Below are 16620 nucleotides of genomic sequence, written 5' to 3' on the forward strand. Positions count from 1 at the left end.
CTGACAGAGCTCAGATATCAGGATAATTTCACTCAGACTGATCTCTTCTTGTATTAATATGGTGCAATTATGGCATCAGCTTCCAGCTTATTTGTAGCCCAAGTATTGAATTATAACGTCCAACTAACTGGATGACCTTATGTTTTCTTATCCTATGTCCTCTTCGCTCACCAGGGACATGCGATTAATTCACATTAGAGTGATTGGGATGTATTTAGCAGAGTAAAGATACTTCGTTACTGTACTTAAGTAAACTTTTTAGGTATCTATACTTTACTCCATTACTATTTTTCTTCTTACCTCTGACTTATGCTTATTACATTACACACCAGTATCCGTACTTTCTATTCCTTACATTTTTAAAACAAACACTACTCGTTACTCTTGGCTTCGGTTTAATGTTTTTAAATATTTATTTCCCGTCATGTGTTCCATCCAATGCAGATCATTGGCTCCATCCACATCTAGTGAAAACTAGTGGAATTGGACGAGTCATAGAATGCAAACACTCATTGGTTAGCTAAAGGAAATCATCAGAAGCAAGCAGGTGTTCTTCAAACACAAATTGAGCTTTCAGTTCAAACATTTATATGTTATATATTTTGGAGCACATTTTTTCCCTTTTACTTGAGTAAAGAGATCAAGTTGATACTTCAACTTTTACCAAAGTGTTTTTAAACTGCAGTATCTATACTTCTACTTAAGTAACAAATGTATGTACTTTTGACACCACTGGTATTTAGTGTTAAATGTCTTTGATGTTTAACTTTTCCATTTACCCACTCAGCAATCCCTTGCCACACTATTTGTCATCTCTTTCATCTCACCATTGTGTTTGACTTTTCATGAAGTGTTTTTTTTTTGCCTCTTCAATTCATTTTATTTCTATAGCACCATTTCACAACACATGTAAAATATACCAAAAAATGTGTTTCTGAAACTTTGTTTTAATAAATCTCTTGTCTTTGAACTATATCTTCACCAACATACTTTTGCAATGATCAAATGAATAAATCAGAAACAAATATAATCTTAAAAAAAACACAATAAACATCTTAGTATCATTTGATTAACTAGTTTCCAGTCACTGTTATAACTTTTTTTTAAATATCAACACATTGCTGTTTTAGTTTAAAACACACTGATTTCTAAAATCAATTTTAATCATGAAAAGAAAACATGGATGAGACAAAGCCATGAAAATTATAATTGTTCACATTCCCCTTGGAGGAGGAGGAGCAGAAGAAGAAGGAGCTGCATGGAAGTGATATCCTGCTAACATGAGTGATTTACATGTGGGTCATGTTCTGCATGATTTATGCAAAATTAACAGCTATTACAGGCATGGGAATCTTTTGCATGTTGAATTCTGCACCAAACAACTCTTTCCCCTGGGATACAGTGTATTTGGGCTAGAGGAAAGAAAGACAAAAACAAGGAGAAGGAAAAGAATATTCTGTTGTGATATCCAAACGTAAATGTGTTCATTTGCGTGCATTTTTGTGAATGTGTGTATTTCGTGTGTGTCCTGTCAACCTAAAGCGGCTACTCAGATCGCAGAGGAGAAAGCTACACTGACAGAGAACAGAGATGTAATTAACCCTACGGGAAGCCCACCCTCCTTGTCCCCTCCTCCCAACCACACACACCCCTCAGACACACACACCCATACTGCCTCACTTCTCCCCCTTCTCTTGTTTCAGACCACTCTCTTCATCTGGTTACTTAGTCTTGCTCTTACAGACCTCTGTCTTCGGTTTTACAAGTCTTCATATTTCCCAAAATTCTTAACTGTTCAACTGTACTGGGATTTTATCTGATAAATCCGATAAAATTTATAGTAGCATAGGCTTATGAAGGGAAAGGATAGTGATAGGTGGTTTTGAAAAAAGTAAAAGTGGTCAAATTAAATCCAATCGAGCAACTGCCTTTTGTAGTTGCCTAATAAGTAATCAGTTTTAAGTTGAAATAATACTGTGTCTCTATTGTATTTGTATTTTATTATATTTTTATATTGTATTTTTATATTTTGTTAATTATTTATTATTATTTATATAGGTATATAGGATGATCTACCAATGGAACTAGCTTATTTACTCTTGAAATAAGATAATTACCGTAGATATTTTGCACTAGAAATGAGAGAGCGCAATTGTTTTTTTTCTAATTTTAAATGTACAGTAAATGGTCTTATTCAATTGGCAAAGTGTCTCACTTACCTGCTTAATTCAAGAAACTATACCCTTATTTTAAGAAAAACTGACTTACTTAGACTTAAGGATTTTGCAGTGCACCTTTTCATCCCATCATCACCACCCTTAGGGTTGGTGTTCTCCTCTCCCTCTCTCATCAATGATCCACTGGTATAATAGAGCTTTACAATGAAAATGTCTATTTTTTTTTCTCCTCAGACGATGCTTTACTGATGTATTGTCAAACATCCTTATCATTTTATGCTATTATTTTAAACATATTTCTATCTTTTGAAGCTAAATATCCATTCACTGCATTGCCAAAAGTAGTAGCTTATATGACTTGAAATAAATATATATGCAACTTTACACATAGAAACATTATTTTGCCTTCTAAATCTGTAGTGTTTACAATAATACCTGCACAATCTTTGCAGTAATAACAGGTCCAACTCTTTTAGAAAGATTTTCCTTAAGGTTTATGATATTATTTATGAGTATTTATTGTGAATTTATGCTTTTTTCATCCATGTCATTATTTACCTTTTTTTGTTCACCAGTAGTCATCTCAAAACTTTCCCCACAGAATTGGAAGTGTTAAAAATTCCTGAAATGTTTTGGTTTACAGAACAGTTGAAAGTAATGTTTACTGGACACAGGATCTGAGGATAACTTCTGAAAAAAAAACCCAGCCCCATGCTAAAAGTCCCTCTTCACCAAACTTTGTCCTTGACATAATCTAATCAGACAGTTGCTGTTCTCCTGTAAGTGCTACATGCCGGCGTGTCCGTCTGATTGCCAAATGGAGAATTGTAATTCCTTACACCAAGGAGCACACCTTCACTCCTCTAGATTCCAGTGGAAGTGCGCATTGCTTCAGTACATCTGACATTATGCATTAAACTTGTTTATCTGAGATTGGAACCCATTTACTTGGACAAGAAAATCCAATTGATGGAGTTCAATAAGCACCGTAAAACCCAAAGTCAGCATGAGGTTTGGGCTCTGTAGCATTCTATTTTAGAGAACGTTAAAAAAACTTTTGTGCACGATGCACCTCTTCACATTCTGTGAGTTTATAGTGGTATATCTAGTGGTTAGAATAAGCATATTACAACCTAACAGCTTGCATCTGTCAGCCATCATAACCGTATTTCTACTAAGCACTTTATAATCAATTTCTGGCATGGAAGATACCAAGAATAAGAAACATGTCACAATAATATCTTCTTTACTTTGTCGTTTTGTTACTAAACCTTTGCCTAATCTGTAAAGTTCATGGACGATAGGGTATATTTGACTGGTTTCTGATCACTTTTTTTAAAACTAACAGTCAAAAGAAGAAGGCTAAACTCTATTAATGTCTTACAGTCAGTAAGATGATTTTCATGGTTAAAAGAAACGACCAGAGAAAAACATGAAATTGCTGACCAACTAATTTCCCGTTGAGAATATAGTGATAGTTTTTTTTCTCCTAGGATGGGACAACAATAAGATTAACAAAGTTTAATAAAAGGATTTATATCTCTTCTTTTGGGTGACTATTTTGTTATTCTACTTTAGAGCAGTCATATGCAACTAGGTTTTATACCAAGCGTGAAACTTTTTAACTCAAAAACAGAATAGTCACCAACTCAAATAATAGCGCAGAAGTCGAGGCTACATTTCATGCATAGTGATGAACAATTGTACCATATAGTTTATCTCTATCCCAATTCACTACTTGCCTCTCTCATGAAAACAGAGGTGTTAGCTTTCGGGTGAATGTCTGTTTCTCAAGTACTTCACACTTTTCCAGGATGCGAGAGGAAAGGCAAAAAAGAAAGCAACAAAGTGCAGCTCTCTAAATTTTTACAGTTTATTCTGGTTGATTTACTTAAGAATATGTTTTTATTTAGCAAGATGCACCATGCCAACAAAAATAACGATTTGAGAGGAAAATAAAAAAAAAAACATCACCTTTAACACCAATTAAATCCAAACTCTTTTGTAGTTTCCTTGGTGAAGTTAATCCGTAAAGCAAGGTAACTGTGAGAAGGTCCAGTTTACTCTCCTATCATCTTGTTAGACAAGGGAATGCTGCTTCTTTTTCCTCATAGCAGAGCTACAATATTACTGCCTCAGGCTAAACATTGCTTCCTGAAAGCAAAGCAACAGAATGTCAAAATGAACAGCCTGATCATAATGTGTATAACCCTAAACTTCAGCCATTTGAACCCTGAAGCATTAATTCTTTGAATCTCCAGCCCAAACACTGCCATGCTGGCCATTTCCTTGTATTCATGGTGCAGAGTTGCCTCTGGGCTGCAGCTCGCTCCCATTTCAGCCATCATTCTCAAACAGGAAAGGGCATGTCACCTCTGTGTGGGCTTATAACTGCATTGTCTGTGTTTACATGCAAGCCTGCATACTGTACATATCTCTTGTTGTGTGTGCCACATGAATATTTTTCTATTTCAAACAACGTAGAGAAAGTGTTAAATATTCAGAGGTTTAATGACCTTTTTGACTTAAATTTGCTCTTTCAAATGTGAATACGGATAAGGCTAACATTTTATATCCCCCAACCTTAACCCTTTAAAGGGCAAGTTACTGTTTTTGGTCACCTGCATACCGCTTACAAATGGATGTCCCTGTATCTGCATGAATGCAATTAAAGTTAAGTTTTGAACAACAAAATGTGTTTCTTTCACTCTGTATTTTTCATAAATTTCTTATAAAAGAACTTTGATCTTTTGTTAACATATTAGGGCAAGTTGCCATTCCTTGTTATTACATTGACCTTGATTTTTACCTTAAAAAAAATACATTTTTTTTTTTTATATTACAAAAGGATTAAGGTCTTGTCCTGTCCTCCAATAACATTCTTAGCTTAAAATTTAGATTTTCTAAGTATTTCACTGAGTGTGATATAAAGGGTTAAGGAAAAAAACTCACTGGTTTTCTCATTGATTTCCTTGCTTTGTTTTCAGAAGAAATAAGTCATTTGACATCCTTGAATATGAAGATGATATAAAGCTTTGAAATCAATTTTAGCTGATTGTAAGTTTAAATTAGCTGTATTTTAACTACTACCCATACGTTTCCCAGCTTTTAATCATTTATATTAGGATCTAAAACAAAATTTGCACCCTATAGATTAGCATGCCAAATGCCCCAAACAATTCCAAGTCACCTCTTGAACTAGCAGCCTGAGTAAAAAGCCCTTATGGCTAAGAAGAAATGCACCTTTTGGTTCAGAATGTTCCTGCATCTCTGTATTTTCTCTGAGTACATTTTCAAACTCGTCTTAGATTCTAAAATAGAGAAAATTAGAAGTCTCTCAATACTAACATCTTTCTTAATAAACGTTAATTTATTGTTTTGGATTTATTTGGCTTTCTGCAGCATGTTATTTTTACTGATTCTTTCTCTTAGGTGCATATTATTAAAGCTGGAATTGCCACCAAATGACGTGACTACCAACACAAGCGTTCTCCATCGGCTGTAATGCTGAGAGCTAGTAGCAGCTTGTTGATGAAAGAGGGAGGCAACAGCAGGTGACAATTCCGGCATCCTGGCAGAGCGGTAGATAAGGAACTACATAAGGGCAGGGTGCCTACAAGCATGGGCAGAAGCAGGGAATCAGGGACACACACTGTAGACCAGGGAGGACCTCTGAACTGAGGCACAGCTAAGACCAGGAAGAAAGACTGCAGGTTGGCTGGAAAGTGTAGCATTGTCCAGGTCTAGTGTCAAAAGCAGAGGAGCAAGCGTTGGGAATAAATGGAGATCAAAGGTGTTTGGTAACGCTGGGAACGAATCAAGAGATTCAGGCTGAGACCGCTAAAGAATCCCAGACAGAAGGTGAGAGGACCACGGACCTTAGTCCTTATCCTGCATTCCTTTTATACAATGTTATAAGTTATTATAACTTTAACCAGCTGTTTTTTTTTTATGTTGTTCACTGCTGCGATCGTACTTTCTGTTGCGACCTTTCTTCCTCCTCAAACTAGGGGGCACTGTTTGCAATCATTAGCCTTTTTTGTTTACCTAACATTAATATCTCTCAGCAGTCAAATATGCTAATGATGAGGATAGTTTTTCCATGGATAATAACTTTTAGCAGTTTCTTTGAACAGACTCCTTTGTATATGTTTTATTACTGGGTTAAAGTAATAAAAATGCATAAGACTGTCGATATACCGATCGATCTACATCCCCACCCTCACTTATGGTCATGAGATCTGGGTAATGATCGAAAGGACAAGATCCTGGATACAAGCGGCCGAAATGAGTTTCCTTCGCAGGGTGATTGGGTAGACCCTTGGAGATCAGGTGAGGAGCTCAGTTACCCGGGAGGAGCTCGGAGTAGAGTTGTTGCTCCTCCAAGTCAAAAGGATCCAGCTGAGGTAGCTCGGGCATCTGTTTGGGATGCCTTCTGTTCGCCTCCCTCGGGTGGTGTTCCAGGCATGTCCCATTGGGAGGAGACCTTGTGGGAGGCCCAGGACATGCTGGAGGGACTATGTCTCTGAGCTGGCCTGGGTCCCCCCAGAGCAGCTGGAGGAAGAGTGCGTAGGAAATCTGGGCATCATTGCTTTGACTGCTGCCTCCGCAACCAGGCAGAAGAAAATGGATGGATGGATGGATGGATGGATGGATGGATGGATGGATGGATGGATGGATGGATGGATGGAAGACTGAAACAAAAATGCACCTAGCATACTGAAAAAATTACATCACTGCAAATATGCTTGTTTTTTTTAAGCTGTAAAATCATCCGGTCTGTCTGCTGCTACTCTGTCTGGGGCTCCAACACATCCAGAGCGACACCCTAAACTTGCGCTCTGCTATTTGATGACAGCTGACATTTGTTTTTTAACTCTGCCTTGTCCCTCTCCAATAGGGACTGAAACATATCTGTGGAACCATCCGATTCTTTACCGCTGCCTGCTTTGTCAGCCACCATAGCAGGAGTGGGTTTACTTGGGGTCACCTGTCCACGTCATAAAAGAGCTCAGCAAAATTGCAAAATAATAGTCTGAAAGCACTTTTTAAGGGATTTTCACCATATTTTTCTACAACCTCTCTTTTCTGTGCTGTGATTTTTCATTTAAACAGTGTATTATCAGTGTTATTTTTGGTATATATATATTAATTTATATTAGAAAAGGGTTTCAAGTACACTTTAAAGGTTCTATTAAATACAAAATTTCTATTATGAAACTATTTCTCAAAAACAATAAAATGGACAGTAACACATTCCTTTTCCCAGAAGTATTGATGGGTAAATCTGTTCACTGTGATGGATAATAATACTTAAAACTTATTAGGGTAAGCATAATAAAAAGCTTTCTGAAATTAACGTGAAATATTAAAATTAATAAAAAAAAATGTAAAAGTTGCCAATGTAAGATTGTTACTAATTAAAACTTTGCAGAACTGCAATAACATTTTAATGCATCCGAGTAAAATACTACAAACACAAAAATCGTCATAAGAGAATGTCACAGAATGACAGCCTAGACAGGAGAGATCAATTATTAAAGCAAATATAGATGTGTACATGTAGAGAATGCAAATTTTCATCATAAGGCATGTTTTAATTTTTCACACTGTTCACTTCATTTTACATTGATAGATCTGAAATTAGTTCAAAAACTCTTTCAAAAGAACTTAAGAAAACCGTGTTGTGCTACGTTTCAAAGCCAAGTGTTTCTCCATTCATTAACTAGCAGAGGTCAGTATTCAACAACTGACGAGTGCATTTTTCCTTCACAGCCAAGTTCACAGCTGTCTGCTTTATTTGATGCTTTGGAAATATAATTCATGCAATATTTATGCCTCCAAAGCACCCGGCATTTAACTGACAGAGACGCACAGGAGATCAGACAGAGAGAGATGGAGTTGGACAGAGTAAGGCTGACACAGAGGGACGCACACAGAAATTGTCACTGAGTGTCCCACTTTGCATGGTGTTTATTGTAAATAGAAGCGCCATGATTTCTCAGCAGCTACTTGCCGCCTAGCGCAGCTTTTATTTCCTCTCACAAACACTTCCAGCAGAACAGAGTAGCGGCATGTTGCCCACCACAGAGCAAATGCTGAGCAAAGCAGGCAGCTCATTGAAGTCTCTTTTTCACTCACTGACACCCCCCACCCCCTCACCCGGGGGAAGTCACCAACATCTCTATGCAAACACAGAGAAGTACACAGACTGCTAAAAGTTATGTCTATCAGATTTAGAATTGGAAAAGCACAAAAAACCCATAATTATCATCTGGACTGCTTAAAATGATCTCTTTTCTATAAACCTACTGTAATCATTCCTTCTTTTTGGTTTTATGTGTATTGAAACACCCCTGAACACACCTGCCTTACTCTGATTGTGTTTACATCATGCAAACAGTTGTAACTGAAATCTTTTTTTTCTTCTTCACATACTTCTAAGTGCCAAAACAAAAAGCAACTGGGTTAGTCTTTTGTTTCTAGTGCAGGATTTTTGGGAATTTTTGAAAAGACCCACCCTCTCCACTTTAAAAAAATGTACATGCACAACCCTGTACCTCAGGAGAGGTATAGGGTTGTGCATGTACATTTCTCCTGAGAGGGAACGCCTATTAAACGCGGGAGAGAGCATGCATGAGCCCATTTCTCCTCGTGCACGCTCTGTTTGAAAGTTGCTGTTTGCATCACTCATTCAAGCTTACTTTCCAAAAGAAGGTTTGTAATTTTTCCACTATGTCAGACTCACCACCGGTAAGTCAAAATGGGGACGAGCACATAGGACAGCCTTACATAAACATATCGCCAGAGTGATTGACAATTAGGAGGACCACTTATTTTGATGATCCACCTGGAAAAAGAACATCCTCCTCAATTCCTGAATGTTTTATGATTCTGAACATGGTCTGGAAGTATTACGGCCAGACTGAATTACACAGAGCATTATTTAGTTGGGTAAGCTGTGTCTGACTCCGACAAGATTTGGCTGGACCTCTCACAAGGCCAGGAGGCGGGACTTAACGATGCGTCATTTTTCTGCATTTCTTATAGCATAAACAGCAAAATGGTGACCACAGAGCAATGTTTGAATGATGCCTTATCTGATATCTTAAGTGAGATTGACCAAACATTACAACCTCAACAATGGACAGCTTTAGTGTTATTTCGTTTTGAAAAGGATGTATTTGTTATTTTTTGCTCCAACTGTTTCATGGACTATAATATTACAAAAACATGTTGCTTGGAATCTTTACATCACATCAGTGGTTATCTGATTGGTTCGAACCAGATAATTCTGATGCTATAAATCCCACCATTAAAATCGAGCTCTTTAACCAGACTGACACATCATGTATACGTTGCATCAGTCTGGTTGGTCAGGCTAGTTTTAAATTGCAGTCTAAAAAACTCCAGTTTGTTCAAATACATTGCAATCATGTTATGCTCAGGTTAGTAGCTTCAGTCAGGGATAGAAGTGCAAATGAGCAAAGTTTTTACACTTATTTAAAAAACATTTTTATACTTAGATATAAACACACTTTCATTTGAAAAATAGGTGACTCACTCAAAATGTGGGAGATACAGAACTTTTTTGGGGTTAATGCATTCATGAATTTATCTCAAAGTTTTGAAAACACAAATCCACCCACCCAACCACACATATCAACCACATTAACACACATATTGAACTGTACATGCATAAAAAATGATGTCAAAGTTAAGCTAGTTAGTTGAAAAGTGCATGATTTAGCCACAATAGTGCTACTACTGAAACCAGCCTAAATATAAACAGATTTATGAGAAATAAAAATGTTGCTTCTTCGACTCTAAACCTAAAAAATTGATAGATGCATACTTTTCTCTACATAAGCATCACACACAGACTCACTAACCGAAACCCCTGCCCTGTCTCCCTTTCTTTTTTCCCTACGGCTCCTTCTCAGTCTCTCTAATTGACTTCTGCTTTCTTACATTTCATTTCATCTCTTATTTTAATTTTATTTCCCCCTTTTTAAAGACACCCCCCTCATCTCTGTCTTCAATTATTTATTCATCTCTCTTTCTCTCTGATTTCTTTCCATTTGGTCGTGGTGATGTTTAATTCACTTCTTCATTTGGAGGAGGGGGTGGCTGCTGTGCGCTGTTAATTGGTTTTTAAGAACCGTAAGCTCACACACATGTGTACACGCACACGATTGTGCATACACACTTGCCTAAGTGCACACAAACAAACACACAGACAACTCCCTCCACAGTTAAAGCACATTGTACATGTCTACTTGCATTAACATCACCAAATGAGCACAGATTGAAAAAATAAAACACATGAAGAGAGCAGAGCAGTTCTCTGCATGTGTAAATATATTTCTCTTCAAGGCTATCAACAGTATACTTGCGTGTTTGCTTGTGTGTGTTCAGTATTAGTCAGTGCTGTTAGTCTCTCATCTTAAAACAATAAATGAAACTGAAAATCATAGATGCATTGGTAAGAATTTTTCTTTCTTAGACCCTTTTTAAAATTTTATTTTCCAACATTCTTACACAAATATACTACAATCCAGGCAAGCTTAACTTTACATTATACACATTATTGTTATATCATGTATATCTGGTTCAAGTGTTCTGTAAATTGTGAATTAACAAATATTCTTTTTGTTTCATATCAGGTGTGACCTGCTGATTTAATTCAATTCAATTCAGGTTGTTTATTTAGCGCCAATTCAAAACACATGTCACCTCAAGACATTTTGCAATTCAACCAGATCATACAGTCAAGTTGATTAAAAGTTTTCTGTCTAAGGAAAACCAGTTGATTGCATCAAGCAATTGATTCGAAGGCAATTACTTACACTAAGCATACTTGTGGCGACAGTGGAGAGGAAAAACTCCCTTTTAACAGGAAGAAACCTCCAGCAGAACCAGGCTCAGTGGAAGCAGAGATACAAAAGGCAACTGTAAAAGACGGCTACGTCCAGGAAACACTCAGCCAGGCAGACGAGCTCCGAGCCAACTCCCATGTCAGAGGATGAAGAGAGCACATCCCACCAGTCACAGCCAGAGAAACAGGACTGAAATAGTGGCCGATCTCCAACATCTATTAACAAAGGTGCTGATGGCAAAAGAAGTAACATCTTAAAGCCTAACAAATATAATGAGAATTGTGTTGAGGGTTCTTTGATAGAGCTAATAGTTCAAAATCCAACGGAAAATGAAAGTACAAAATAATCACTAATTATGGGTACGTGTTTAGAAATCAGAAACCTCGAAAGTTGTTTATTATTTATATACTTTTTATAAAGAGAATCAAAAAATTTTTTTTTATTATTATTATTATGTTTTCTTACTGATCTAAAAATGATTGTATGCTATGTTTTATCCAGGATGATCTCAAAATCAAACAGAAGAGCATTAAGATACACTCTTTTATTTTACCAATCTCGTTGGTAGTGATTTGTCCATAACTTGTTTTAACTTATTTGTTTTAACCATCTTTTGGTTAAAACAAACAATCTAATTTGGTGGTGTTTTTACCTATCTATATTGGTAAAAGAGCAAACCAATACAAATTGGTCACTTTTACCAAAATGTTGCTTGATTAGTAAAGAGACTTTGATAACCAACAATCTTTCAATTGAAGGGCAAACTCCTACATCTGCTGGAATTTAAAACTAGTTAATAATAATGTTACAACCAATCCAAGTTTGCATTATGCCACGTTTAGCATGCTGTATATGCACACATCACTGCAATTGTTCTCTCTGTCCATGACTATTACACACTGCACTTGGATACAGCCAAACAGTTAGAGTAGTTAACCATTTGTTACCATTGTTTATTGGTTGTTTGGTTAAATTAGTTGATCCAAAACCAATGACTTGGTCAGTTTCTGACCAAATATTTGTTAATCTAACCAACATAGGTTTAACCTACTAGACTGGTTTTCCCAAAAAATCTATTCTTAGAGTTTACTCTGATTAAAAAAATCAAAGAGAACATAAAGCTGTGTACATTCTGGGTATTTTGCATCTTCTTTTCAGCGGACTTGTAAACAATGAGCAGCCATAATGAGTTAATATGTTTAAATAATATAAAGGTTGATGCAGTAACTTTAAACTGTCAATGGCCTATACTATTTATAGCCCTTTACCAAGCATGGTAAGTCCAAAGTGTTAAATATTTCATTCAGTCATTCACTTATTTAGGTAGATGGTGGTAAGCTAGTTTCTAACCACAGCTGCCCTGGGACACACTGTAAGAAGCGAGGCTGCCATTACGCCCTTTAACCAGTGGTGGAAAATAACAAAGTGCATTTGATTGATAACTGTACTTAAGTACAATTTTTTTGAATACCTTTTCTTTACTTGAGTAATTTTTGCAGGGGGCACTTTTACTCCACTACATTTCAAAGTCAGATATTGTACTTTCTACAACACTATATTATACGGAAAAGTACTTACAATAGAAAATTGCATTTGCATTTTTTAATGCTTACTTTTAAATACACATAATTTTAAATACTTGAGTATTTTTTTTTTAAAGTAAGTACTTCAGTACTTCAACTTGAGTAGATGTTTGACCGAGAAACTTTTACTTGAGTAAAGTAAGATTGGACTATGAGTATCAATACTTTTATTGAAGTACCACTGTTGGGTACTTTTGACCACTGCCTTTGACCACAGAAAGGAGGCAACGAGGGTAAATTGTCTTCCTCTAGATCAGGCATCCCCAAAGTCAGTCCTCGAGGGCCGCTTTCCAGCAGGTTTTAGAGGTTTCTCTGCTATAGCACAGCTGATTCTGATGAGTGCAGTTCAGCAAAAGCCTGTTAATCAATGTAAATCATCAATGTAATCAATGTAAATCAGCTGTGCTGGATCAGGGAAACCTAAAACCTGCAGGAGAGCGGCCCTCCAGGATCGACCTTGGGGATGCCTGATCTAGATGATACAATGACAGAGAGACGTAGTGGAGAATAAAATTGACAACCCACCAGTTACAGGACAAAAGTTTAGGGTTCAAACACAGTTTAAATCTGCAGCTAAAGGATGCTGGGCTCCTCCACAGAAACCTTCCTCACCATTATCAATGGTATAATAGTTTCTCTCTTAATGTTTACAGCTCCACAGTTTCTCCCTCAATATAGGTTAAGAGTCTGGGTATCTTCCTTTACGTCCCTCTATCTTTCACCCTCTCGCATCAGCAGCAGAATGCCTTCATTGACAGCTTTGCTTAACACTACCAGAGCCTTGTGAAATCTGTTCTTTCCTTTCTCATTCCACAAAACGTTCTGTCTTCAGTTTTAGCTCTTCAGCTAATTGGTATGTGGTAGGTGAAAGTCCCCATTCTTTCATTCGCTCCAGTTTACAGAACTTACTGACTGAAAATACCAATTGATATTTATTCAAAAAGATCTTGCTGGTAAAACAGAGTTATTGACAAAGCTGTCTCTGTAGTGGCTTTGTCAAAAAAAAATGACATTAATTTGATGCTGCTTTTTCTTTTTTGTACAACTGGCTTTTAGAAAGTTGGAGCAAATTTAAATTGTATAGAATCCGGGTTTAGACCTAAATGTGAGCATTTAAAATATACATCTAGAGCTAATAAAGAAGTGAGTCTGTGTGTTCTGTGTATTTGCAAGCTGTGTCACAGCCACATCGTTAGTCACATCCTCTGTCTCCAACCTGGATGGCATTCCAGAGCAATGGTATCAAGTCAGGAGTAGATTAGTCATTATCCAAGTAACGACCTCAGTAAAGCAATGGTTGTGTGGTTTCCTCTTCAATAAGAATTGGTGATGTGAGCTCCACTGAGGCAGACGAGATGAGATTCTGCTGTGAAGTGAATCGTTGTAAGGAGAAATAACCTCGCTGTAGCTCCTGACGGCAGGACAGAAAAAAAAACTCAGCAGCAAATGAGGGATACTTTAGTACTAATGATAATAGAAAACGGAGGGAAAATGGAGTGTGCTCTGCCACACAGATGTTCACGCTGTTTAACCTAATGGTTAATAAGTTACAGTGAATTTTCATGGAATTACTGCGGTGATGCTGCAGGAACCGGAACTGGGCCAATTTCCAGACAGAAAAAAAAATCCAATGTAAATGTCAAGTTATGTTTATTTGATGGCAGTTAAGAATTGCATTGCAAACCTTGACCTCTAGCTGAAAAAAACACGTTGCCTACACTGGAAAAAATCAAAATCTAGACTAGATAAGTCATTTTTTCTTATGTTCTTGAATTGAAAAGGTAAAAGAGACCTTTTGACAATGGAACAAAAGAATTTACATTTGAAATAAGAAAAAAAAACAATTGCATTGTCCTATTTAAAGTGCGTTTTATCTAAATATCTTATTTTAAGTGTAAAAATACTCATTCCATTGACAAATCATCTAATTTACCTACTCAAACGATCTAGAAATAAGTAAAAACGTCTTAAATTTAGTGTTTTGATTTGAGTAAATTAGATAGTATATTAGATAGTTTGACAATGGAATGAGTAAATAAATCAGGATATGAAACTTATACAAATAAAATGAAAAATCTTATTATATATTTCAACAATTCAGTTGTTTTTTCCAGGAGGGAACATGAGGCATACATTATGCATACAGGTTCAACTATATAGAGTACGTCTGACTCATAGGAAAGACTAAACATGTTTAAAATTCGGTCCTGATGAGCAAACTTATTTTATATCTGAATTTTACTCCCATTCCTTTTAAAATATTCCTTTCCACAGAGACTGCCTGACATTTTTCTTGCAGTTCCTACACTTCTTAATGCATATGTATAACAGCTGCATAGAGAGAGTGTGAAAGCTTGCCAAAGCCTTGCGTTGGAGGCCCTTTTTTGTGAAAACTTCACAGCGCTGAACCATTCAACATTCATCACTTTTTTTCTCTGATGTAACTGAAAGATACCTCAGCAACTACAGGCTTTGAAGATCTGCTTTTGGTACAGCAAAGAAAGTCAAATTTGAAAAGAAATCCCTTTCAGGTCTAATTTGGACGTCGTCAGCTTGAGTTTCACATTTGAGTTGCAAAGTTATGGTTTCAGTTAGCTCTGCGTTCCCTGCTTTCTACTTTACTGAATAACAATATACTCAGACAATATGAGCAAATGAGAACAAGAGAGATTTGGCCTCAATATTCCAAATAAATAAAGAAAATATACTTTTATTAATGTAGATTGCCTGAAAAACAGATGTTGATCTGATACTTTAAGGGCAAAAGCCCTAAATGCTTTAATTTTTTCAAAATATGAGCTAATATAGATTTTCAGATTTTCTTCTAAGGACAGGGACGCTTCTTACAGTAATAATAAAGCTGAGATCTTCATCTTTTTCAAAGAATTCGCTTTTCAAGTTAATTCTGTGTATCCCAAACTGGTAAAGTTATTGATGTTTAAGATGGAAAATAATCTTGATAGTCTACCTATCTAAAGAGTAAGAAATAGCACAACTGTATCCCAACTGTATTGGATTTACTTTAACCGAGTTAAAATCAAGACTTTTTGAAATCTAAATCTGAGATTCCAAACATTAAGGCTCCAAAACAGTTCATACCTAATAGTCCTACTATGATAAGATGTCGCCATTTTTGCAGGACAGTCCCGCTTTTTTTTACTTCTGTCCCATTCCTGAATTTGAGTTGGTCAAATTTGACAAAAAGTGAAATATATTTAGAGGTGCCTCTCCTTAATGCAAACCAAGCAGAGCTATAATCATTGTAACCGAGCTACATAGGAACAGGTAAAGGATTTTAAGACAAAGAATGATGGAAACTATGGTTAAAGTAAAGAAAAGGCAGTCACAACAAGGGGAACCATTCATAGCTGGGTAAGGACGTGACAAGTGATTCTCAGAGAGCTTTTTGTAAGTTTGCCAAAGTTATAATTAAATTCAAAACCATTAGGTGTGATACAAGCAACACTGTAAAATTGATTTACAAAGGAAATGCATAGGTCAAAAAGCCACCTCTGTTCTGCATTGTCACTCATAACTATCCTTTTTTTTTTAGATTTGACTTAAATTTGGACAACTTTGATTGTCATTTTGTATAGACAGACTTTATGCAAAACTAAATTCCATTTAGCACAGCTTTTCAGACAGTAAATAAACATTTCTATTCCATAAAGTGCAGCATTTGTTCACCCTAAATGATGTGCTTATAGGCTACAAGCTGATTCTCTAACCCCTATATAAGAAGTGTCCTAAAATAGGTGAATAGGTGAGCACCATGCCTTTGGATTAGTTTTACAAAATGTTTATATATATTTCCTTACATAAAATTAGTAATCAGTTGAACTTGATTGCTATAACACTGTACTAGATTTGTTTTGGTTATGTTAATGCTGTTGGATAAATCCTGGTAACTCCTGCGCTGCCTGCACGAGAAAAAGTACCCTCTAGCCCTGCATCACAGCATTAGAAATCTAACAGCATTTC

The 16620-nt window shown here is 36.4% G+C and overlaps 1 protein-coding gene across 1 annotated transcript in view; it reads right to left on the minus strand.

Annotated features, from left to right (window-relative positions):
* The window catches only part of LOC107092629 (kin of IRRE-like protein 1), a 143043-nt gene that overhangs the window by 67436 nt on the left and 58987 nt on the right, over nucleotides 1-16620 (minus strand). The gene's annotated exons all lie outside the window — the stretch shown is intronic.

This window comes from Cyprinodon variegatus, unplaced genomic scaffold (assembly GCF_000732505.1).
Source record: "Cyprinodon variegatus isolate N-32 unplaced genomic scaffold, C_variegatus-1.0 Scaffold17, whole genome shotgun sequence".
Taxonomy (NCBI): Eukaryota; Metazoa; Chordata; class Actinopteri; order Cyprinodontiformes; family Cyprinodontidae; genus Cyprinodon; species Cyprinodon variegatus.